Genomic DNA, 24,683 nt, shown 5'->3' on the forward strand with positions numbered 1-24,683 from the left:
AGCCTGGACTACGTTCAGTTACCTCTAGTTCAAAATCTAAAATATTGAATCTGACAAAACAACTTCAAATGTTGCCAGAAAGGCGACATTCTTTATACAGAACAAAAAAAAAGCATTTTTTTATTGGTCACCTCTAGTTCAAAATCTAACTCGATACTTAGACCAATCAAATATTTCCGCCATTTTTAAATTGTTTATCAGTAGCATTCTTACGACGGAGTATTAGGGCCACACATGAAGGGAATTTTTTTTTTGCCATGACGAGATTAAACTCAACATTTCGAGAATCTCAAATTCAGAACTGCGAACCAGGGTGAGCATCACTAGGGAAAGACGTTACGTTATTGGTAGGCCACCGCTTCCAGTGATGATTGTACAGTTGCAGCACGGCAAAGACTATCTTCACACTTAATTAAAACGCAGAGACTGCAGCTGAGCATTCTTGAGTTTCCAGTAGAAAAAAAGAAATGCCACCAGTGTGACACAAGATATGACTGATTTGTCTGTGATTGAATACAGCAGCTAGCGAACCATTAGCTGTTATGAAGCTAACTAAGCACCTGCTTTGACTCTTTGCTAACCCAATGGCTATTTAACATTCCTATAAGATAAAATAAATGTTGACAAGAGTCGAGAAACAAATCCAATGTAAGCTATATTATAATATTGCAACTGGTCAACCATTAGCTTCTAACAACGCTAACGTCTGCAGATATTTGGAAAAAAAATATACTGAAAGAGTGACTAGGAATATCAATAAGATTTTGTGAGCATTGTCAGTGACTATTCAACTATGTGAATATGTACAATTCAAACCTGCGCTGGAATATTTTAAACACAAGATTCATAAAACATTTATTCATTCTTTATCACAAAATATGTAGGAGGAAGTTCTTTCAGGTGTTCTGAATGTCTTGCAGAGTTTTTCCTTTAGATATCAACTGCGTTTTCACTCATTATTAGTATTACCAACTGAGCTGATTGCTATTATGAGATGCTAAAGCCAATTTTAGGAGACAATCTTAATTATTCAGCTTGTTGCAAAATAATAGCAGGATGCTTTTTTTATGTGCGACTGTTGTGTCAGCAGACCTCTGCTCCTAATAATAATAATTAATCACCGATCAGAGCAGGAAGCCTCCGAAAAAGGTTTTATATATTTGTGCAGAACAGGGAATCGACTAAAATCAGCATCAGGCGGTGAAAGCTTTGCAAAAACCTGCAGAGTTTAAAGTAGATTTATTTTTTGCCATTCTTACTTTCATTCTTACCATCTAAACATTTCCCAGCTCCTCCGAAACATATCAGGGGCACACTTACGCAAATCACTCCCTCTGCTGCTATTCCTGTCTTAAGGAAGAACGAGTCTGAATGTGTACAACCTCGACAAACTGAAGATCTAGCTCCTACTTGTGGAAAACGCGCAGCCGGCTCAGCGTGAGCGGATCACGCTGTCGAGCTCCGAGCCATGAGGTACTCCATGTCTGCTAAAGAGCTCGCTGCAAACAAAGCTGCTCTGCATGCTCGAAGTTATACACATGTAGAACGAGGCTTTAGTGGGCTTTTTATTTCATTATTTTGTTAGTTGTTTTTTTTTTTTTTTTTTTTTTTACCCCCTTTCCTTTTTTCGCCATCTTCTGGTAAGCTCCTACAGACCAGGGGCAAAGAATGTTAAATTCAATCAAGCACGCCATAATTCCTTGCAGTGTACGAGTGCGGCTGACTCACAGGATTCTAATGGCTGCTCATAATCAAGCACCATGATTAAGCACTTGGGGAAGTGGGCACATACTGAAAATCCGTTGGAGATGTCCTTTCCCTTAGAGCTAAGTACACTCATTACCTCGCAACAGCGGGTACGTGGGTGCTTCATTAGCTTTTATGCCGATTTGCCTGTATTCGCTTGTGGTTTTTATTCTTTCCATAGAGTAAAAAGGTGCCTGAAGAGCCCTTGACTGTAAAAGTTTGAAGTCTGTATATGTGTACCGGGGAAAGTCACAAATTGTAGGATTATCAAGTTTCATTGTCTAACGCCAAGCTTGCTTTTTTTTTTTTTTGTCTTCCTCTTTTTTTTTAAGACTGGAACATTTAATTTCAGCCCCAACTATTTTACATAATGCACTTTAGGATTATTGAGGATGAAATTAAACTTTTACACGAATGGGCACCCTGCAGCTCTAACAGAAACTTGAGAGCACCCATAAAATCTCTCTTCTGTGACCGTTCCTCTAAATGCAATATTTCATGAGTTGTGCAACAATCACAATCGTTTCTGATCCTTCAGTACATTTCTTGCACCCTTCGGGTAAAGCGCTACCTCGCTTTCTTTAAATAAATGGCTGTTATGAAGGGTCTCGGTCCTCAAAAAGAAAGCTGAACCTCAGGATGTTTTGATTGTGGTCTAATTATGACGTCAGCCCAGCCTGTAGAGACTCGAGGAAAGCTACAGGCCAGACGGCAAATGACATTCTCCACATGGTGAGCCGCATTAGACATCCAGACAGATGCTTCAGCCAAACAGACTCATTAGTAAGAGCCATCAAGGTTCTGAACCAGCTACAACTTTGACCAGTGCCATCTGTATTGTAGGAAAACACAATGCAGTCATTTAAAAAGCATCATTAAGCTAACAGGACTGTAAATTCTGTCTTTATTGAAGGTATTTTCTCTTCCTTTTTCACCAACTATAACTCATATTGTTGTACCTTGTTAAAACGTTCCCACCCTTGATCTGTTCCATTTTTTGTCACCAACCTCAATGCATTTTGTCGGGATTTGGTGAGATAAAAACGCAAAATAGCAAATAAGTGTGGAGAAAAAAGAAAATTGTGCGGCTTTTATTTATGTTTTCTACCAACAAAAACCTGAAAAGTGCCTTGCACTTTGTGGTATTGTAGTTCTCAATACTTTGTAGAACCACTGTACACTGCAAATATAGGTGTGAGTCTTTTGGTGTGTGTCTAGAGTGACTTACTGTTTTTATTTTTTTGCAAAATAGTGCAGGCTTAGTCTGATTAAAGCAGGATTCTCAGCACGATTTTTGCCCCGGTCTTTCTCTTCCACGAGGCTCCAACCGTGTCTCCGTAGATAATCTTTAGCGACATTCTTCCCGGGTGGGGTGTGGTACGAATGATCATGAGAGGTTTCACAAGATTTCCCTTCTGACATCTGATCCTGAGTGAAATCTGTTTGTGTGTGGTGTGCTGTGTTGTGTTAGCCCTCTGACACCTCACACTGTACGAGCTAACCTGTTCTTGCCACAATTTTTTTTTTATCGTTTATTGTTACGTGTCCCTCAGGCTTTGGAATTTTTTTTGACTATATTAAAATACTGTCCTGTGAATCACCCTTAAAATGAAGCATGTCTGATCACAATCAAGCCTCACCGCCCATTCTGGACATTGACCGGACTCTTCTGACAGATGATTAAGCTTTTATGTACATTTTTCCACTGCATCTATGTTTTAAGTCTTTTGCATCGTCTTACAGGTTTCTTCTGGAGTTGCCCCGCCTATAGCTCCCAGTTTCTGTGCCCCTAATGAAGAATAGCGTCCCCATGGTAGGACGCTGCCACCACAAAGTTTCCACCACACAAAACGTTTTACACGTAGGTCAGAAAGTTTAAGTTTGCTCTCATCTGACCAGACTCTTCTTCCGTTTGCCGTGTCTCTTACATACATGTAGCTTGTAACAAACTGTTTTTATTTAAACAAACACTTTGTTCTCTTCACTCTTCATAAAGGTCAGATTTGTGGTGTACAAGACCAAAACATGTTCTATAAACAATGTTTGCTGTTTGTCCTGTGGATCTGTGCAGCTCCAACCGGGGTAACTTAAAGGCTTCTTTGATAAATGCTCTCCTTGTCCTTGTATCAGTTTAGATATAAGGTTGTGTGTTCCTAGGTTTGTGCAAATCTTCTATTTTCACATGATGATGATGATGATCCGTGAGATTTTGCTCACCTTGGTCTTCGTGATTCTTTTTGATCACTATTGTTCTCCACTTAACCTCTGAGGACTTCACAGACTTGCTGGATTTATACTGAGATGAATAAAGCCGACCTGCACAGTCCCCAGCCGAGAGGACAGCGCCCATTTCTCACCTTCTCTGAAAGTCGTTGAAACACGGTCATCTTTTTTTCTCCTGACTCCCTCGAAGGAGGATGCTTTGTTGTGCCTGAAGCAAATCACGGAAACAGTTTTTTAACAAAGGCTATTGGTGTTACAGACAAAGAATATGTCATTCGCAGGTCTAACAAAATTGGCGGACTCTTCTGGAAAAAGGTTTCAGGACACAGGTGTGTTATTGCTCCTCCCCTCATGGCTGGTATCCTTGGAAGCTAAAGTCATATCTTTCCAACAACCTATCACATGTCTTTTTCTGATGTTGTCAGGAGATGTAATTTCTGTGCATGACGTAGGTTATAAAAGTGGTGGTCAACGTTATCACCTCCGTCCTTTACAGACAGTTGGCTTTACAAACTGCTCCATGCACAGTTGATGGTATGCAGCATAAGTGTTGTGACCAAAAGCTCTGTCATATGCAGAAGGAGTGCTACAATGGAAATCTGCACTTCTGTTTGACCAGATTCCCTTTTATGAGGTGAAATACACATTTGGCACAGTTTTGGCCCATTCAGCAAAATTGTGCCAAAATGACAGCTTGGTCAGGCCCCCTAAAACCGTTGTCGATCAAATATGCTTCAACTGATTCAGTCTGAATTTGCTGCAGTTAAAGGGAAGATAAATACAGTCCGAGGCGTCTCCTAGGCTTTCATTGTGTTTTTCACTGTTTATTCAGAAAACACTTTGGGCGTGGCTCAAAATATTTGACTTTGACTTTTTCTTTGTTTAATCACAAATAAGTCAGGCATAGTAACAGTTGTGTTAGCGGTGCCGCTGGGGGAAAGAAAAGGTTATTGTTATGTCTTAGCTTTACACTGGTACTAAAAACTTGTATTCAGACCTGATAATTGTGGAGCAATTCCTGATTTATTTCAGTTGTGTACTGTCAGACGGAAATTTCTTCTGAAACCCTCTGGGCTTAACAGGTAAGGAGAACTCTGTCAACTAATTGGGCGACTTCTAGAGGTAATTGCTTGCACTGCATTTTATTTATTTAAGGGAGACCAGAGTAAAGGGCGCTGAATAGAAATATGCCACATATTTCAGATAACTGCTTATAAAAAAGATATTTAAGACAAATTAGAATTTTACTTCAACTTCATTGTTGTGTTTGCAACTTTAATAGCAAATAAAATGTATTGAAGCTGCTTTGTTATCGTGACAAACTGTGAAAAGTTTCACGCCGTGTGAACACTTTATCGAGGCACTACATAAATCTATGCAAAACACTACATAAAACTTTTCCAGGCATCATAAAGGACACACCCATTTAGATGTTGCCATTTTGCGTATGCACAAACACCTGCTATCATAACACCTGCTATCAAAAAAAAAAAAAAAAGCCGTGGGATTCGGTCATAAATGGCTTGTCACCAAATATTTCCTTCATCATATTACAGTTCATATATTGCAGCCATTATAGGTAATAATTCTGACTAGAGATTAGTCTAATTAGCTTTCAGCACATCCCATGATGCATCGCCTCTAACATTTTGAGAAGCGAGGCTTTGCTCGCCTTAACCAAGTCTTCTACATCTTGCAATCTTTTTATTGTTGTCACTGTAATGGTGCTTGAAGTGTTGTCCGAATGAGTTACCGATAAGAATTTACATCATATCTGCATGGGAAAGCTGGGACCAAAAAGAACGTTGGAGGGGGGGGATACACAACCTCTAAGCTGCTGCGACTCTTCAACAAGAACGACATCTTCCATCAAAATGTTGATCCCCTTTCATCCTCAGAAATATAGATTTGATGATACTCATCTCTCACTGCTAAAATAAGCACAGACAGATGTCTGATAGTTATCAGGACATTTGTCAAACTACTACTTCCTTGTCTTGTTTTTTTTTTTTTTTACCCTTCCTGTCCACGCAGCCGCTGACAATAAATCACTGCATCTGATTCCAGCTGTCACAGCGTCTGCACGATGTCACAGGTTTTCAGACGGGCCGGCGTGAGCGGCGCAGGCAAACGTTAGGTGACGCGCCCGCCGCGGTTGTGCGTGCAGTGAAAGGCCCACGCACATCCCCCAAAGATCATGGGCACTCTGCATGCTGCCTCCGCATGCATGTATGTCCACACATGTGCGCAGGGGCCTTACCCAAAGAGGAAGAAATCCAATCCGTTACCTGCAGCGGCTCGGGGCAGCTCAATCGATGACACTCTCAGTGGCTGCTGATGAACTTCCCTCTCTGACAAGGTGGATCATTCAGACTCGTCGCAGAGCAACACCCTGGCGTTCAAAAGCCCCAAAGAGACTCGTAGGGAAAATCTGGACTTGTTTGTTGACACGCTACTAAGGCGACGTCAAGAACTGCCGCACGTTGACAGGGGAAACTCTGGGAATTAGAAATGCATCAAAAGTACATTTATTTCAGAAATAATTTTCACAAAAAGTGAAAATAATATATGACACATATTCATGAGCCACGTTGATATATTTCAAGCTTTTTATTTCAGCTAATTTTCAAGGTTATAGCTTACGACTGATGAAAATACAAAGTTCAGTTTAAAAACTGACCAATGGACCAATGTCAAACTATTTTTCAATACAGAGAGGTTGCCTTAAGGCCGAGCAAACCATGGGGAAGACTACTGACTAAACGGTGGTTTGGTCAGTGGTCTTGAGAGAGAATATTGTCTCAAGCACATTAATGGAAGAATAAGTGGAAGGAAAAAGTCTGCCTCCGTCTTCACTTCACTTCTGCCTCCTGTGACATAAATTACCGCCTCATGAAGCAGATCAGCCTGTAGCAATTCAGGTGTTAACTCCTCGTCGTCTACTGTCACAGGTTCCCCTCAAACCACTTCTGGACTTAATGCAGCCACAGTGGCAAATGTATCCAATCGATGCAAGCTTATGCAAACGCAAGACTTACTAATGGATGTATCGGAAGCACTTTTCTGCTACTTAGCTGTAAGAGATAGAACTATTGCTAATTTCACGTATTTACTCACTAAACACATGGACTTCTTTTGTTATATTAGCTATATTCAAACTAACATTCTCCATTCAATTTTATCTGCAAAAACTGAAAATAATTTAAACAATTGAAAATAAATTCAGGTGATAAGGAGTTAAGGAAGCCCTGGTTGGTTAAATAACAACCTTTAGCTTGTCTCCGTTGTCTTGACAATGTCTGACCAGTTTATTGGCTAATCAAACGCAGCAGCACTGTGGTCATTAAAGCAGGTATGCTAGAAATGGAAATGACAACAGCAAGTTTGTTCTTTGTCAAAAAAAACAAAAACTAAATAAAATAAGTAAAAAATAAAATAAAAAATAACCTATAAGGAACTTCAAGGAACTTGGATTATGTGCCCCTTCACTCCTACTCCAGATTCCGGGACCTTGATTGCTGAACCAATGCTAAATTAACAAAGAGGACTTTGGGGACAATAGTTTATTTCTGTCTCTTTTTTCCAAGAAAGGTACTTCTTCAAGGATTACAACACATTTAGCTCGTGTCCTGAAAATGCCGTATGTCATGTGTCTTGAAGCACTGATTCAGTCCAAGGGATACGAATCTGCTCACACACTCTGCTTGTGCACCATTTACTACCACAGATTGTCCTTCCACTTAACTTGCCTTGAAAACAGCAGCGTATGAACCGCCAGCTTCTTTAGCGATGACCTTCTGTGGCTTATGCTCCTAGCAGAGGGTGTCAGTGACTGTGTGCCGAACAACTCTCAGGTCTGCAGTCTTCTTTGTGCTTGTCATAGGATTTCTTCTCTGTAATTAATACCCTTTGTGTTGTTGGACTCAGGTAATATTCAAATTTTGAGCCAGAAACATCAAAATGAACCAAAATGAAGACTTAAATAGCATATCATACAATGTAGTAGTTTCACTTTTTAAATTCATTCGATTTTTAAAAGATGGTGGGAATTCATTTTTTTTGTGCCGGTTTTGAAATGTAAAGACGCAGCGAGGAATGAACGAACGTGATTGCAATCAGTTTATTTTAAATGGGAAACGTGGTTTCGAAACCTCACGCAAAGTCGAAGGAACCCATGCGTGCGTGTAAAAATAAAAAAAGGAGGTACGATATGGAGATGTGGACGTCTAGCTGCTACAGACAGAGGAGGGCCCGAGGGGACGCCTGTCCAATGGAGCTATGCTCACAACCTCTGAACCAAATATCAACATGCGACCCTGATATAACGTAAAACTTACAAACTCTCTTTGTTTGGCACCTTGGGGGTCAATGAGGTTTTTTTTGTCTGTTTTATAACACATATATAATGCATGTCTGTGTGCGTAACGGTTCCTTGTATCTTGTTTGAAACATCTGGAAAAGCAATAAACTGATTTTTTTCCCTTTTTGATGATATTAAGTTTTACTTAGACTCTCATGTAAACATCACCCCCCCCCCCCACACTCTTTGTGACTAGTTTGGCAGCGACTATATATGTCCCTAATGTTTGAGCAGTGCTCGGCACTACTGAAAGCATGTATTATCAGTTCATGCTTGGGTTGAACATAAACTGTAATTATATTCAGTCACACTGAATGGCAAAACACTGAATAATATCCCGTTGGCATGTCGAATCCGCACTCCTCTACGAGCGTGATTTCTTATCACCGAGCTGCCACTTCCCTTCGACCTGAAAAAAAAAAAAAAAAAACACGAGAGGGACGGAGACGACGCGGAGGAGCAGTCAGTGTGAAGGAGGGGATCAAATGGCGGGGCAGTTATGAGATGTGGGTCTGATGCCTTTTCAGGCTGCTCTGTTTTGGCCGCCACACCAGTCAATCACAATTACAATGGCAAAGAGAGATGGGAGCAGTGGTGCAGAAAGAGCAGGAGTGATAATTACAATGCAAGGGACAAGATAATGGGAACACGCTGCACTCTCCCAATCATTTCATGTATCAGCCTCTGACTGACCCACCCCCGCACCCCATACCCCCGCTGACAACCAGCAATCACAGGTCATATTTGTGAAATCCAAAATGAATTAATTCGATGACAGCAGTGGGGGTTGTGATCCGTCTCCGCGTTGCGCACGTGTTTGCCTGCGTGCATGGTTTTGTCAAATGCCAAAGAATATTTACCTCTCGTTTCCCCCTTCCTCCCTGCGAACTAGGCATTGCATGGCGTAATCGCCGCAGTATGAAGAGGAGGGGTGGGGGGGGGGGGTGGGGGGGGGGGGTACTAACCCAGCTTCGTAAGCCGCTTGTTGAGAATAAGGCGTCACCGGGCTTTTCAGTCCTTCGTCTGAGGCGGAGTAATTTTAGACTTTTGCATCATACCGTACTGAATGGCCACCGTTACTCAATGCAGGCATTCTGCGTGTTTCACAGGCTTACATAGTTTAGCAGGGTAAGATTCTAAATAACTCCTAATAGAACAGGAGCCTGTCACAAGTAACAAGTTACACCAAGATTGTGAAAAGTCATGGTTTGTTACAGTTTAGAGCTGCTTCAGTCTGATGCAAGAGAAAAAGATGGAGTGGTAGTACTTTTCTCCAGGATCTATGAGGCTACTTGCTGCATACTGCTGGTCTGCTGGCTAAAAGAAGACTACTGGTGACTACAGAATACATTTATTTAATGAAATACAGAGCGCGTTTCCTTTCGCAAACAAAAACCAACCCTCAAAGTTCAGAAACTTAGCATTAGAAAAAGACTTTCCCATTACTCTCTATCAACCCACGCCGGCAGGGTCTGATCGGTTGTCCACGCCCCAAAGTGTGGTGAGCAAATGTCCTGTTGAGGTTTACTAACATGAAATTCCCATCAGTAATAACCCATGGATGCCCCAGTGGGAAACACTGCGAAATCGAAAGAACCTGTTTTCATCTTAAACCAGGAGCAGCCTGGTGTTCCTCTCATGGTCTCAGGCAGAGACGTCAACAGACTGATCAGATTAGTTGAGCCAAGAGCCAAGGATGCAATACGTTTAGCAGTGAACCAAGATGGCGTCTTTGGTCCCTCTCTGCGCAAGACTCCTCTGCTGAAGAAAAAGGAGGAGCCAATAAAAAAACTGGGAGAATAAAGTCTGGTCAATATTATATGGTTGTTACATTTATCTGGTGTATAATTTAACGTAATATTCTGAAACATATTTGCTGAAAAAAGATTCATATGGCATTGTTTCATCATTATCTACCCTTATTTAGTTAAAATAAAATTAAAGATTAAGCTGTTTTGCTCAGCAAAAGATTATTTGTCAATTGTAAGTTTCAGTGGAAACTTACAATTTCTTCTAATTTATGAGCTTTTGTTTCTTCAGAAGCTATAGGCCTGTTTACATTATACAATTGTCTCTAAATATTAGATTTTCAGTGACATTAAGAGAGCTCTGTGTCTTCCTGCTGTTCCAGAGCAAAGAAAACTGTTTTCTAGCAGTCATATTTCTACTTTACCATACATTAGGAAAACAAAAACCTCTTAGAGCCAAATTAAAATTGGCCAAAAAATCTGAGTCAGCATATAAAAGCTTTATGAAAATCCAATACGGAAAGGAGGCTGCTGCAACTAATGCACTGGTACATAAAATCAGATATATTTTGGATGAATGTACCTCACTTCCCTTGTCGGCTCTCAACCTGGATATTCCTTTGCTACGCACAGAGAAGTTAATGTTTCCCCCACTGCTACTCTTAAGTAAAGTCAGCCGGGAGTATCATCTATTAGATTACATAAAATAAATTCACCATAAAGCGTGAAGTGGCTTAATGAAAATTAAGTTGTTTATGATGTGCCTCATCATTAGGGATTCTTCTCTTCGCTGGAGGTACGCAGGCTGAGCAAGTGATTTAACCGAACAACTCCGAACTCACGCCCAGAAGCATTCGAGCGTAGGAATAATCAATCATGACACAAACTGGGGACGCTGGACTTATAGTTTTTATTTTTACACAACGGCTCCAAATGTTTTTTTTTCCCCTTTTGTTAGAGCTACCGCACCCTCACTCAAACTGACACCTTAACGAGATGACTTTAACGTTCGGCCCAAAGATATCGAGACGCCGGTAAATTCTTTTGATCATCCCTAAAAATGTGTTTTAATGGCCCCCGCTTATTTCAATTAAGGGCCGTCAAGGAGGGATCCAGCCAGGACACAATAAGAAAACCAGCCGTGCATACACAAACCCACACAAAAACACACTTTAGTGACAAAAAAGACATGCATGCTTGTCAAAAAAATCGTGGTATCCTGAAAGGTACGACGTCTTGACAAAGTCTCTTTTTTTTGTTTTCTTTTTTAGCTTTCATGCAGGACAATGACCCCAAACGTGCAGCCACAGTTTGAATGTTTTGGTTCAGATCACAGCCGATTCATGTGTTAGAACGGCCCAGTCAAAGTCCAGGCCTTTAATCAAGCAAGAATCTGTGATGAGACTTGAGAACTGATGCTAATAGATGCGTTCACTCTGATCGGGTAAAACTGTTGCTCGGAAGCATTGACGGCATTCGTTTTGCTAATCTGCAAAATATCAATCACACCCACAGCTCTCCGAACAAGTACACAAGGAGCAGATGACAGAGATTACGAACACGGTGCGTGCATTATCTGGTGAAACAGTTTTCCGTGGTAAGGATTCAAAGAGGGGGTGTGTACAGCTGTTTTAAATACCTACAGGACAGACAGGACAGACTGAAGTAGTCTTCCCCTCAAACAGATTTCTCCGGCACTCAAATAGAAACATCACCGCTTGCTTTTTTGTACGCATCCGTGCATCTTTGTATTTGGCACAAACACGGGGAGGGGAGGTTGAAGAGGCAGAGACCACACTGCTGTCAAGCCGCCTGAGGGAAAGGCAGAGCTAATCCACAGTTATCAACACTTTTAAGCCTGCAGACTTCAGAGCCATTTGCTACCCCCTTCCCCCCCCCCCCCCCCCCGCTGTGTCGGCTCTGCATTGGCTTTTCACACGAAGGATGCTCCTGTTTCTACCTGAATCCATGACAGGCTGGCTGCCAGTGGTGGCTCACTTTTGGGTTTCCAGGGAGACGGTAAAAGCTTTGCACCTCAACGTACCGGTGGATGCGATGCGTCACGCCCCATTTCAGCTCCCAGGCACCAGATGCAGAGTTCTCAATCCTGCAAAGCTTCTTCTTCAACCTGTGTTTACCACATAATCTCAGCCAGTGACAAGGGATGAATCTACTATTTGTTTGTGCATTGTAAGAACAAATCGAGTTTTAAGTTTATATATATATGAACATATATATATATTTATATATATGGACAAATGAAATTTAACAATACTGGTTGGGCAGCATGATTCTTATAACATATCTGTTGTATTTCAATGATCAAATACAACAGATATTATTATAACAGTATTATTATCGCATTTAAAGACAACTAAGGATTCAACATGAGATATAATTTAAAAAAAAAATCCTATTGTACAAAGCATTCAGTGAAATGACGATCATTGGAAATAAGCCTCATTGCCAGTATTAGCTTAAACCCATATAATATTTGAACAAATATCTGAATAAATATTTGAACAGGTTAGCTATAAATAATGGTACAATTCTTGCAACTAGAAAACACACCTATGCTATTATTATTATTATTATTATTATTATTGGTTCTTTAAATTAAAGTATCAGAAAGACTGTTAAAACTGACTAGTAGTTTAAGATTATAATTTGATGTAAATGGTAAAGTAATAATAACAACTATATAAAGTAACCAGGCTAAACTGTGTGACACCTTTCTGTCCTATTTATTAATAATAACTTTATTTGACTCTAAAAAGTTTGAAAGGTTGCTTTCAAATATTAAATAATACAATACCTGTAACAAGTAGATGCCCAATCCTCTCACGGTCCAAAAATATGTACAAAGTACATAGTGCTACCAAAAGATTTAATCTTATGTATTCATTCTCTTTCATTTATATTTTTTAGTTAATATTAATATTAATTTTTATCATTAATTTTATATTTAATTTTTAAATATAGGCCTATTCATATTTGTTCTTGATGTTATGCATTTTATCACATCATGTAAATAAAGTGAAAGACATAGTAACATCTTACCTGCTCTTCAGGTGAAAGAAAGAAATCTCCCAAAGGTCTGATTTCTTCCTTCTGTGGCCTTCCTCTTCTTCTCATAAACCTGCAAGTATACAGTGTGAGCAGTGAGGCTACAATGATCAGCTGAAACCGAAGCTAATTGGATACATAAACACTGGAGGTGCGCATGCGCAGCCAGCAAAACAAAACTAACAATGATTGAGTACGCACACTGGCATTAGGTGAGCACCTCACAATGATTGGCATGTGGGACAACCAATAGATAAGATGATCCCCCCGGGATCATCTTGAATGTAGCTTTAAATACATTGTGTTGTGTACTTGGTGTCTCAAGGAGTGCAGAAAATGTGAATGCAGTCTCTCCAGGAGCTGTGTAGATATATTTATATTATTTATTTATTTATCTATTTTATTTTTTTGGAAATATTTTACAAGTCGTTCATTTTCTTCCCTGTTCTGTTGCGTTTCTTTTTACAATGACATCTCAGCAATTGTTGCAGAGCTGTTAAACAAGGTCATGTAGGTTCGGCTTAGTAATTTTTTTTAAATAGACTATTTATATTTCTTTAAACAATTTAGTTGGGAGTCCAAGCTGAAGGGTGCTGAATCCACAAGTGGAACACTACGTGACCTGGAGGGGGGCGGGGTGTGAAGAGCCTCATTTGCATTTAAAGAGGCGGCACCAAAACGAGTTGCTCTCAGAGGCACCTCAGAACAGGGGTTAAAAGAGGGGGAACGTGGGGGCAAATTAACAAGGAATTCAGACCAAAATATTGCAGTTCAGCTTTATATAGACCAAAACTGAATGATTTAAATGCAAAAAAGAAGGAACTGAACGCATGATATGTCCCCTTTAATTTCATTGTTTGATTCGTTGACACACATCCAACAAATCATTTTGAAAAATGCAATAAATTGAAAGAAAAGCTAAAGGCTGGGAAAAGGAGGCACGAGAAAACCATCGTGGCCTATTCGTGTTTTCAACATGAAAGCTAATTTCATATTTGTATGAATGTGTACAGTTCGTGTTAACAACTTGGCAGGGCTTATAAGGATCAAGGCAAACAAAAGGCTGTGAGCATTTTTTTTCCTAAATGAGCTTTCAGAAACTATCTGCCGGGGTCAAAGCAATAACATGCAATCAGTGTGGTCTCTGTGAAAGGCTGCAAGATTATGGAGGAGAGATTAAAATAAAAAAAACTCAAATAATGAAAGGATTAGAATTTCAAATCGCAATTAAAAACATCCAAAAGTCACAGAGAGGGGAAGTTAACAGCGAGTACTTCTTAGGAAGCGACAAGTCGAGTCCTTACGCTGTACATTTTCTATCACTCTAATCCTTGTAATGGCGTTTGGCATAATTCCGAGTCTAAGCTTCGGTCGTGCCTGATATTGATTTGTCGCAGGTAAGGAACGCTGATAACACCTGATGCGGTTTTAGAGAGACAAGATAACCTGGAAACGTGCAAAACAAAACCACATCTGAGCAGCAAGACATCCCCCTTTTCGACACAGACGGAAGAAGACAGAGTTGCATAATGCGTAGGATTTCAGCACATAACACGGAAGGCAACTCCTTCAGTCTAAATCCAAAATGCCTTGTTTATATCCCAAAACACAACTCCCACCTCTAACACTTGCTTTTTTTCTTAGCTCTGCATTCACAGCACTGTCTTCATTTCATGCAAGAAACTTGAAACAAGAGTTATGAAGGAAAATGTTTGAAACTGGCAGCTGGATTGACACTGGAGGTTGTAGAAAAAAAACCTAATGCTGTACCTCCCCCTAGTGGTGAATGGTGAGAATGCACTCACTATTTAAAAACACCCGTTTTAATCATGAAAGAGGAACAGGAGCAACATTTGGGAATAAATTGGCAAAAAAAATGTATTCGACATGATTTTGATATCCAAAAAAAAATTCCCAACTAGTCCCACAAGCAGAATGCCTGCTTCACTGCTTCCGTCCAAACTTCTCACGGGTCTGAAAACTGTCAAACAGGCCCCAAAACCTTGGCGGCCTCAGAATCCCCCCACCGACCTCACAAGGTCCTGCTTTTGCTAGGTCTTCATTTACAGTCAGATTCCACACTTTCTTCTGCCCCGAGTGATAGCGAGCCTCTTTTCGATAATCCTGTTTCCGCTCCTTGTCAGATTGACAACAAGAACAGAGGCCCCCCGCTGGCTGTGTGCACACGTGTATGTTCACACACACACACGCACACACGCATCTGCCACACTGGTCACAGGAAATACAGACAGGACAGGAAAGCGCTGGGAGGGAAAACGGCTCAAAGAAGAAAAAAAAAGATTAGAGCAAGACGAAATGAATCGTGGAGAGAATTTTAAAGCAGAATCACAGGAGAAGTGAAGATTTGACTTGAGTTTGACAGTCTGAGAAAACAGACGTCAAAATCCAACCCAACGATTTACATCTTCGTCCATGTTGCTGTTGCCTTGCAAAATCAGCAAAAGCCGTGGCAGGCTGCCCGTCATAGAGACAGGAGCGTTGTTCTTGTGATCTTGAGGTCCACCTCGCCTATCCCTTTTTAGCAGCATCACGCTGTGGGGGAACTTCAGCTGGAACCATCTTGGAGGAAAACCTGTTACGGCAAGAAACCTGAGATTGCACGATGATTGTGAAGCTGCCTTTAGGGGAACCTCTCCATCGGTTTTGGGCTTCTTCTTCGAGAAATAGGGGGAGTGGTGGCCTAGTGGTTAGAGCAGCACACTTGTATTCTGAGAAGGCTGCAAGTAGCTGGTGCAATACCCGCAGACTGCCAATATGGGTCGCTGAGCAAGACCCTTAACCCCACATTGATCCCCAGGGCTGTAACCTGCCCGCTGCTCCCTAAGGCATGGGTTAAATGCAGAAGATCTCTTTCTTTTTCTTCAAATTCAGTCAGATTGGATGAAAAGTATTTATGAGCAACATTTTTTAGACATCAAAGTGTTGCCACAGTTTCTTAGTGTGGACTTTGGGTATTTTTAACACTTGAAAATGCTTTGATCCACACTTAGACTCTCCAAATCCATTCCTCAGGGACCGATGTCCAGAAACCTTTTAGATGTTTGTCTGTTCCGACACTTGAATCAAATTATTAGGTAATTGGCAGGACTCTGAAGGACTTGATCGCATACTGAGGAGGTAATGGAGCCATTTGATTCATCGTCTGCTCTTGACTCTAACCAGACGATTTTTAGCTTGACAGGCTCTGACCGGTGACCGGCCAACTGGAAACTAAAATATGAGGCCGTTTTTCAAATCAGTGAAATTAGCGTACGTAAGCTCTCCCAGTGGGTAGTGTGTGGTCAGCTCTTTTCAGTATCAGTGAGCTGTTTAAAAAGGAAAGTTGGAAAGTTATCCAAAGAACGACATTTCTGTGCTTCCTTCGGAATGTGAGAGCAGGCATTTGACGTGTGGTAGCGTGGCCGAGCGGTCTAAGGCGCTGGATTAAGGCTCCAGTCTCCTCGGAGGCGTGGGTTCAAATCCCACCGCTGCCAAATGAATGTTTTAGGGGAGTGGTGGCCTAGAGGTTAAAGCAGTGCTTTCACTCTGACAAGGTTGCAAGTACCTGGTTCAATCCCCGCAGCCTGCTCCATGAGCAAGACTCTTAGCCCCAGATTGCTTCTCAGGCACTGTGATAGCTGCCTACTGCTCCCCAAGGGATTGGTTAAATGCAGAGGACATGTACAAATGTGCAATGACAAATACAGATTTCTTCATCTTATGTGGATGACAGGAAGACTGGTTTATACTTTCAACCTTTGTTTAGTAGAGAGTCTGCTGCACTTAGCAATGCAGGCTGCCTATGGAAATCTTAGCCTCAAGGTGAGGTTTTACAGTACACTTGTCAGGAAATTCACACAGAGAGTGCAATTTTAGTGTGGCAAGCCCCAGCTTATCATCTCTTTAATGACCAATTTCAGCAAGAAGGCTAGAAAAGCATCTTTTCTATGCTGTTCCTATGTCTTCTCACATTGTATTTTTTTTTTATTAGAATAAATATCACTGGAATCAGAGCTCAAAATTTGCTTTACTAGTGGCGCAGTGGGTAGCGCTGTTGCCATGCAGCAAGAAGGTCCTGGGTTCAAGTCCCACCTTGCCCTGGGTCTTTCTGCATGGAGTTTGCTTGTTCTCCCTGTGCATGCGCTGGTTCTCTCTGGGTACTCCGGCTTCCTCCCACAGTCCAAAACCATGACTGTTAGGTTAATTGGCCTCTCTAAACTCTCCTTAGGTGCAAGAATGGTTGTTTTCCCTGCGATAGACTGGCGACCTGTCCAGGGTGTACCCCGCCTCTCGCCTGGAGTGAGAACCAAGAGGGACAAAACAAACTAATAAAGAATGCACTGAGCACTCGTGTCCAAATCAAGAGATGCTGCCACTCCCCCAAGGTCTGTAATTGTAGGATTTCTGTTAAGAATAGACTATTTTGCTATAGAAAGCTCAGAGAACACCTCCTTAAAGGATTTCAGGAGGGTGAGCTTTAGTTGGGAGTCTGTTGAGGAGCAACAGCCTCTGATCTTAGCAAGTTTTCTTCGTGCAGACGACAAAGAAAGAAAAAGGTTTCTGTGATTAGATCCGTCCCTCATTACTGTTCTCTTATGAACTCATCAGGTGAAAGTGGCTCCTCATCAGGAGGCTCTGCAGGGTGAGGTTCATGTAACAGCTCTTCCTGACGTTTAAGAACCTGAACACAACAAGAACAAATCACAGGCTGGCATCGTGAACTCTTCAACGGACTGCCGTGGAGCTACGTTGATATCTCGTACAGAGCCTTATTTAATTTGCTAATAATTGTGATGTTCTCACCCGAGGTGATCCACGGTGTTTGCATTTCCACAGTTTTTGCAACATGTTTGACGATTCCTACAAAGAAAAACACAACCAGAAATACAGTTATGACAACTAGCCTATCCTGTCCTGGTAGTAACAATGAACAGTAAGCAATGGTAGCAAAAGAGTGAGATTCAGTAAATATGTCTCACAAGTCAAACATGCTGACAAGGAGTTGCTTTAGAAATATGTCCTACTAGCAAGTCAGTGTTCTTTTCAATGTTGTCGAGGCACACTAGAAGAACTTCAATGCCTGTAACCTGAATCATTTTCTCCACCTCTAAGAATAAAGTGGACTTTCCCTGAATGTCCAGCTCATCTGCTATATCTTCTTCAGCTGTCCTTCTGGAAGTAGAAATAAACAGTAAGAGGACTAAAAAAAGGAAGTCACTTGAGACTGCTGTTCAAATCTAACCTGAGCACAACAGCCGACGTTGGGGAGAACCGTTTGGGGAGACCATGAAGTCCTGCAGTAAGTCCTCCACTGTTTTTCATCAAAGCTGTTTTTTTTTTTAGAAAAGAGAAATGGACTTAACTTTATTTTGTATAGAAGGTTTTAAACACCAGAATGACACAAACTGCTTGGTAAAGACGTTGTGGATACAGAACAGCCAAGGAATCCCTGAGAGGGAATTACTCAAAGCTCCTGTCCGAGGCTGACCTGGGATTGGTGTCGGGACTGGATGAGGAAACCGGTCTCAGTTGATGCTCCGCTGTTAATTTGTTTCCACTCAAGCTGCGAGTGGAAGACAAAACATTTCATGAGACAGAGATGCCTCATAGGTGAAAGATGTTGTGTGATAAAGCTGTTTTTTTAGTATCAAGAAAATGAAAAAAAGAAGTGCAAACATTGAATAAACATTAGTACCATGGTGGTGTATTTCATTAAATCCTGTCTGGGTCTGTGGAGCGCCATGATGTTTTATCTCTGGGAAACAATTATTCCTGTTTGAATCAAGCAAACACAAAATAATTACATTTCTCAGATGTACAGTTGTTAGTCTAAATAAAGTGGAATATTGGAAATGTTAATTCATTGAAATAATTGTACTTTTAAATATTACACATTTTCTGTAGTCAAATTACACACAGTGATTCATTTCAGCATTTTCTTCTGTTTACTTTGATAATCGCTAACAAAAAAGGGATTTTTAATACAGAAATGTCAGCTAACTGAAAAATATGCCCATGTACTGAACAATGTATGCTCTTGACAATTGGCTAGGATTTCATTGCATTAATTATTGCGTTGATGCACTCATGGCAGCGAGGTGATTAGCTTTCCTTTTGCTTGTGCGTCTTTTTCTGTTGTAGTTTTTCCTTCCTTTCAGTTTTTATTCATTTTGTTGGAAAAGGCACTCTCTGAACAGGTGGCATTCTTACAAACAAATTACTTGGGCTTACACTTCTCCCTTTTAAAAAGAAAGGAAAAAAAAACTTTTTTAAGTAATTTTCCAAAATTGCCAGAAACAGAATTATAGGGTTTCATAAGCCAAAATCATCATAATTGATAGTAATAAACAATTGATATGCCTCACTGTTTACATAATAAATCTGATTAAAAAAAAACCCTGAAATACAGTAAATTAATGTTTTGAAGATATTCTGATTTAGTGGGACCTGTATTACAGTTTTAATTTAACCCTAACTTAAAAATGTAAGGAAACTTTGGAGCTGTCTGTTGATCACACCCATAAAAACCTAAAGGTACATCTTTACATTATTTAACATTGTTTTGAATTTGTACGCCAGTAACTCACTCTGGTTGCATACAACGTTTTTCTGAAAGATTTTAATGTCCTGCTGGCGTAGTATTTGTTATTTTTGTCTTTTAAGCTTTGTTTTTGCTAAATGTGTAAATATTTGCTAAATGTGTAAATATAGCCTTTTCTATGTATATTTACCATTACAGCATCATGTGACTGGCGTTATGTAACTGCAGCCATGTTCATGGAATAAAACAATTTACACCCGTTTTGGCTAAAAGCTGTAATTCTGCCAACATTGAAATTGCTTTCAAAGGGATATTGTTTTTGTCAAAGCACATGTAATATATATTGACTCACTTTGCAGTACTGTTTAGTCATACTAGTAGCGTAGTGCAAAGAAAGACTAGGTAACTTCTGCATCTAACTATAAACCACATTACATGTTGACTGAGTGCAAGGAGAGGGGCGGGCGGAGGGTTGGTGGAAACGGGTGTGTATTATTTTGCAGGATTTTAAATTTCAAATGACACTAATTAGTGCTCGTCATGCAAATTGCAACCTATATATATATATATATATATATATATATATATATATATATATATATATATATATATATATATATATATATATATATATATATATATATATATATATATATATGGGCTGTTGTATAGGCCCTCGCTCCCTATAATCTGAAAATATATTGCAATATTGTTTTCTAATGTTGTTCATCCTAAGAAATAAAGCTTGCAACACTAATATGTTTTAAACTAATCTAATAGTTAATCAGAATGTTAGATTGATACTTTAATTTCCTGTAATTTAGCTTTTATTCAGTGCTCTATGATTGACTTTGAGATAGCTGTTAAATATGAATGTGAATGTGATATATAAACTAGTCAGTATGTATGTGAATATTTAAGAATAAAACACTCTTTTAAGTGAAAATAAAAACATTTAGTTATCCAGGCATCACTAAAACTGGGGATATTGCAGATAATACCGTTAAAGACAGGTGATTTTTTTATCATTATTTATTTTTTGCCAAAAAACTGTAAGTAAGAACAGCTGAGACTCAAGTCGTTAAAAATGTACTGCTAGTTTTGGATATAGGGGAGATTAATTAGCCTGAATGGGGCATAACTGTTAATGCTGTTCGTCTTTAGCGTTGATGAATTTTAATATTGAAACTTAAATTCTTAAATTTAGAAATATCTTCCTAAAAATAAAGGTTTTTAGTGAAAGGGGAACATAGGGACCAGCTGATTAGTGAAGTCATCACATAGTCTCAAACACATCTGCCAAAACATTATGAATTTATAAGCACTTTACAAAAGTGTGTTTCTTTTTAAACATGCACTATGTTCAGCTCTGTATGGAGGGTTAAAAGGGACAAAATTAAATAAATAAATATAAATTTACCATGAAATAAATACATGTACCATTAAATAAACAAATGTACCACTTATATGCATCTAAGATGTCATCAAATTATTAAATGTACCATTAGGTAATCAAATATACATTTTAAATGATGACATTAAACAATTGTCATTTTTAAAATGACTACATTTAAATGTACACATAATCATTTAACTCTGCTTTTATGTATTTCATGTCTTCTGTGGCAGACTCATCATGAAATTATTTAAACTGTCAACTTCAGCCATCAAACTCAGTGAGTGGGATTAGGGCTTCTATACTGACCCTGACGTCTAATTGGCTGCTTCACACAGCAAGACAAGAACCAGACCACTGTTTCCAAGGTTCCTATGGCTCTGAGGTCATAGGAAAACTCAAGATATTAAAGAAAGCGTTTACATTTATAAGCTTTTTAATGACATTTCTTATGAGAAAAAATGCACAATATTTTCATAATCCTTGTTCAGGGACTGTAGACAATCTTACATTTATTAGTTTTGACGAAGACTTCAGTGTCTCTTCAGAAAAAACGTTGGAATGTTGCCAACCTCTGCGCACTATGGGTCTGAGCATCCACTGCTCTGTCAGTTTAATTCAATTCATTTCAGTTCAATTCAATAATATATTAATACCAAAGGGAAATAAAATGCTGTTGTAACTCGTGTTATGTAGTTTCTTCACTGAGTTGTTGTAGATAATGATGGCTGCAGGCAGGAAGGAGCTCCTGTACTATCTGGCTGAAGACACTCTGTTGTTGTACAACCGTCTGATGAAGAGGATGCTTAGGGTTGTCCATTAAGTGCTTCATTTGATGTAGGATCCTTCTTTGCAAAGTCATCTGTAGAGCTTTTAGATGGGTCCCCAGAACAGATCCGGCCTTCTTAACAAGCCTGTTGAGCTTCTTTAAGTCAGTCGCTCCGACGCTGCTACTCCAATACCCTAAGCTTCCTCAAGGAGTACAATCTGCTCTGCTCCTACTAGTGCACCAAGAACTGTAGCTACTATTCAAATGCTTGATAGATAACAACCACCAACTGTTTATGTAATATGCTTCAATCTACTGTAAACCATTGCACTGTTGCTCAAAATGCATGTTTAGTATTGTCATGCTGGATGGTAAAGCTCCGCTCCCATCTCAAGTCTTTTACAGGGTTTTTTTTTGTCCCAGGATTGCCTTGGTTGAAGATGGGTCCATCCATCTTTCCTCCAAGTCTGACCAGATGTAAGCAGCATTATGTCCCGTCAACAGAATCTCCCAACCGAGCTGTTGATCTCCTCCGTGGAGCATTTATCTGTGATCACTTTCAGCTCCAGATGTATTTTTGGTCGTACAACAAGGCAGAACACCAGATATGGTTACGTTTGTTCCGATTTCTCGTTCATTTTTCAACTGTGGACGAAAAAAAACGAGGATTATCTCTGGGCAGAGGCAGATTCTAAAAGATAAACAAGAATGCCGATTGATTGATTTTAAAAAAACAGGAGTAAGGGGGAAGAAGGTTGCTGGAGAGCATGAAGTGAGAAGAAGAAAAAGACAAAATCTGAATAGGACAAAGTAAAAAAGTGAAATGAAGAAGATGGGAAGCAGGAGCAGAAAGACCGAATATAGGGAAAGAAAGAAGACAACACAGAGCACTGAGCTCTGCTGATGGCCTGTAATGAAGTAAGGCAGCTGCAGAGGAGGAGCCCACACTGACAGTCTGAGTCCCACTGTGACGGATGGTGGAGTAGACACAAACTCACCAGGAGACAGAGGAAATTTAAACGCTACAAACTCTAAAAGATACGGCCTAACACGCAAGAAGGAGCCTTGTACTGAATGCGAAAGCGTTTCCAGGAGCCTCCTTTTTATGCCCTCGGGTGAATGTTGGCCGGATTATTTTTGTTTGGCGGAATCTAACCAGATTTATTTTTATTTTTTTTATTAAATTATTTGGTATGCATGCAGACCAGGGACTTAAATATTTAATTCTGGACCAAGATGTTCAGGATAGAAGTCACACCAAACACGACTTACCAAATCTCAGGGATATTCGGCTTTCTGGTGGAATTTCAGAACGCATTACAAGATCTCAGGTCAACCTCTTCCATACCGTTGAATGCTACTGTCCAACTTCCCGAAGTTTCTATACATGCATTTCACAGACATTCATTGGCAGGTTACAGCGGAGATACACAGAGGAAGGTATTTATGCCACAGCCTATGCAGATGAGCCACTCAGCTGCAGGCATGTTGAATGGAGGTGAGAGGCACCTGCATGTCATGAGATCATTTAGAACTGCTTACATCAGGACGGGCTGCTTGCTGGATGGCCGGCGAGGGTAACTGACCGCAGACAATCCAGTTATTGTGCCAATGCAGGCCTAGTTTCACCTTCATCTATGACGAAGCCTCGGGTTTTGGAAGCTGCATCATCAGGGGACAGATGAATATATTGAATTGGAGACAAAAAAAACAACAAAAAAAACATTGCCCTGGTCTACTGAAATACACATCCTTCACATTAATGCCCCAGCGTAAACTTTTTTACAGTTTCCGTAAAAGTTACCAAAAGTTTCAAAGTTACAGTTCAAAGTTGCCAACTTTTCTTCCATACTCACATTCCCAGATCTCCTAATTTAGTTTTTAGGTTAGGTTTTTGACACAGTAAGTCATGTATGGGAAAATCCAGATGCTTACAGAAAAAAAAAAAAAGACAACGATTTTCTCACTGTCTGACATTAAATCAGACTAAACATTCTCCTGTTCTAGATCAGTTAGGATTACCAAAATTGTTTTAAAAGAAAATAAGATTTGTATTATTTTTGACGTTCTTCACTCATGTGTTTACACACTTTAACAAGCAATTTGAGAAAGCCCAGATTACTTAATCCTTTGTAAAATCCCCCCCCTCAGTAGGATATCTGGGGGGAGACCCAGAACTCCCTGTAGAAACTATATAATCATATTCAATAAATTAGAGTATGCATTTCGAGGCTAGTTTGTCACATTAAAAGTACTTTTTGAAAAAAGAAAAAAAAAAAAAACACTACCTTTAAGTCAGTATTAAACATAGCTTTGATTAAGCCCCCCATTTCTGCATGAACATGTTTGCTTTTTTTTTATTCCTGTGATGCGATATTTTGGGTTTAAATGTGTTGTTACAAGATGTAGGTTGAAAAAAAATTATAATTAAGGCAAATAAGGGCTTCAACACATCGGTTGGGGTTAATGTGTTTCCCTTACTGATTTGAGTTACTGAAATATATAAGTTCTAATTTATTGACTGTAAACCTCCGTCTTGAAACATATTGAAAACACTGACCTTAGATAAGAGGAACACAGTGAATGGAAATGTAGTTCAGTTTGAATATTTTATCCCAAACTTTGTCTGGAGACATTTTAATTCAAATTACAAATATTGTACAAATATTTTTTGACAGGTTGCTCAACCTATAAAGCACAGACATTAACAAACATGTCACAACTTAAATACCCGTTCCTTCTTGTGCAACTAAAACGCAAATACTGCCTCTTTTCCTGAACACATGAGCGCCACAGGGAGCTGCAGGTCGGTAGATTCCGTCTGGCGGACGACG

At 39.8% G+C, this 24,683-nt stretch overlaps 1 non-coding gene across 1 annotated transcript; it reads left to right on the forward strand.

Moving 5' to 3' along the window:
- The first annotated feature begins 16,555 nt into the window (after nt 1–16,555).
- On the forward strand, nt 16,556–16,637 carry trnal-aag. Its single transcript has one exon. It is a non-coding gene; the product is annotated as a tRNA-Leu (tRNA).
- The last annotated feature ends 8,046 nt before the right edge of the window (nt 16,638–24,683 follow it).

Source organism: Fundulus heteroclitus, chromosome 14, assembly GCF_011125445.2.
Source record: "Fundulus heteroclitus isolate FHET01 chromosome 14, MU-UCD_Fhet_4.1, whole genome shotgun sequence".
Taxonomy (NCBI): Eukaryota; Metazoa; Chordata; class Actinopteri; order Cyprinodontiformes; family Fundulidae; genus Fundulus; species Fundulus heteroclitus.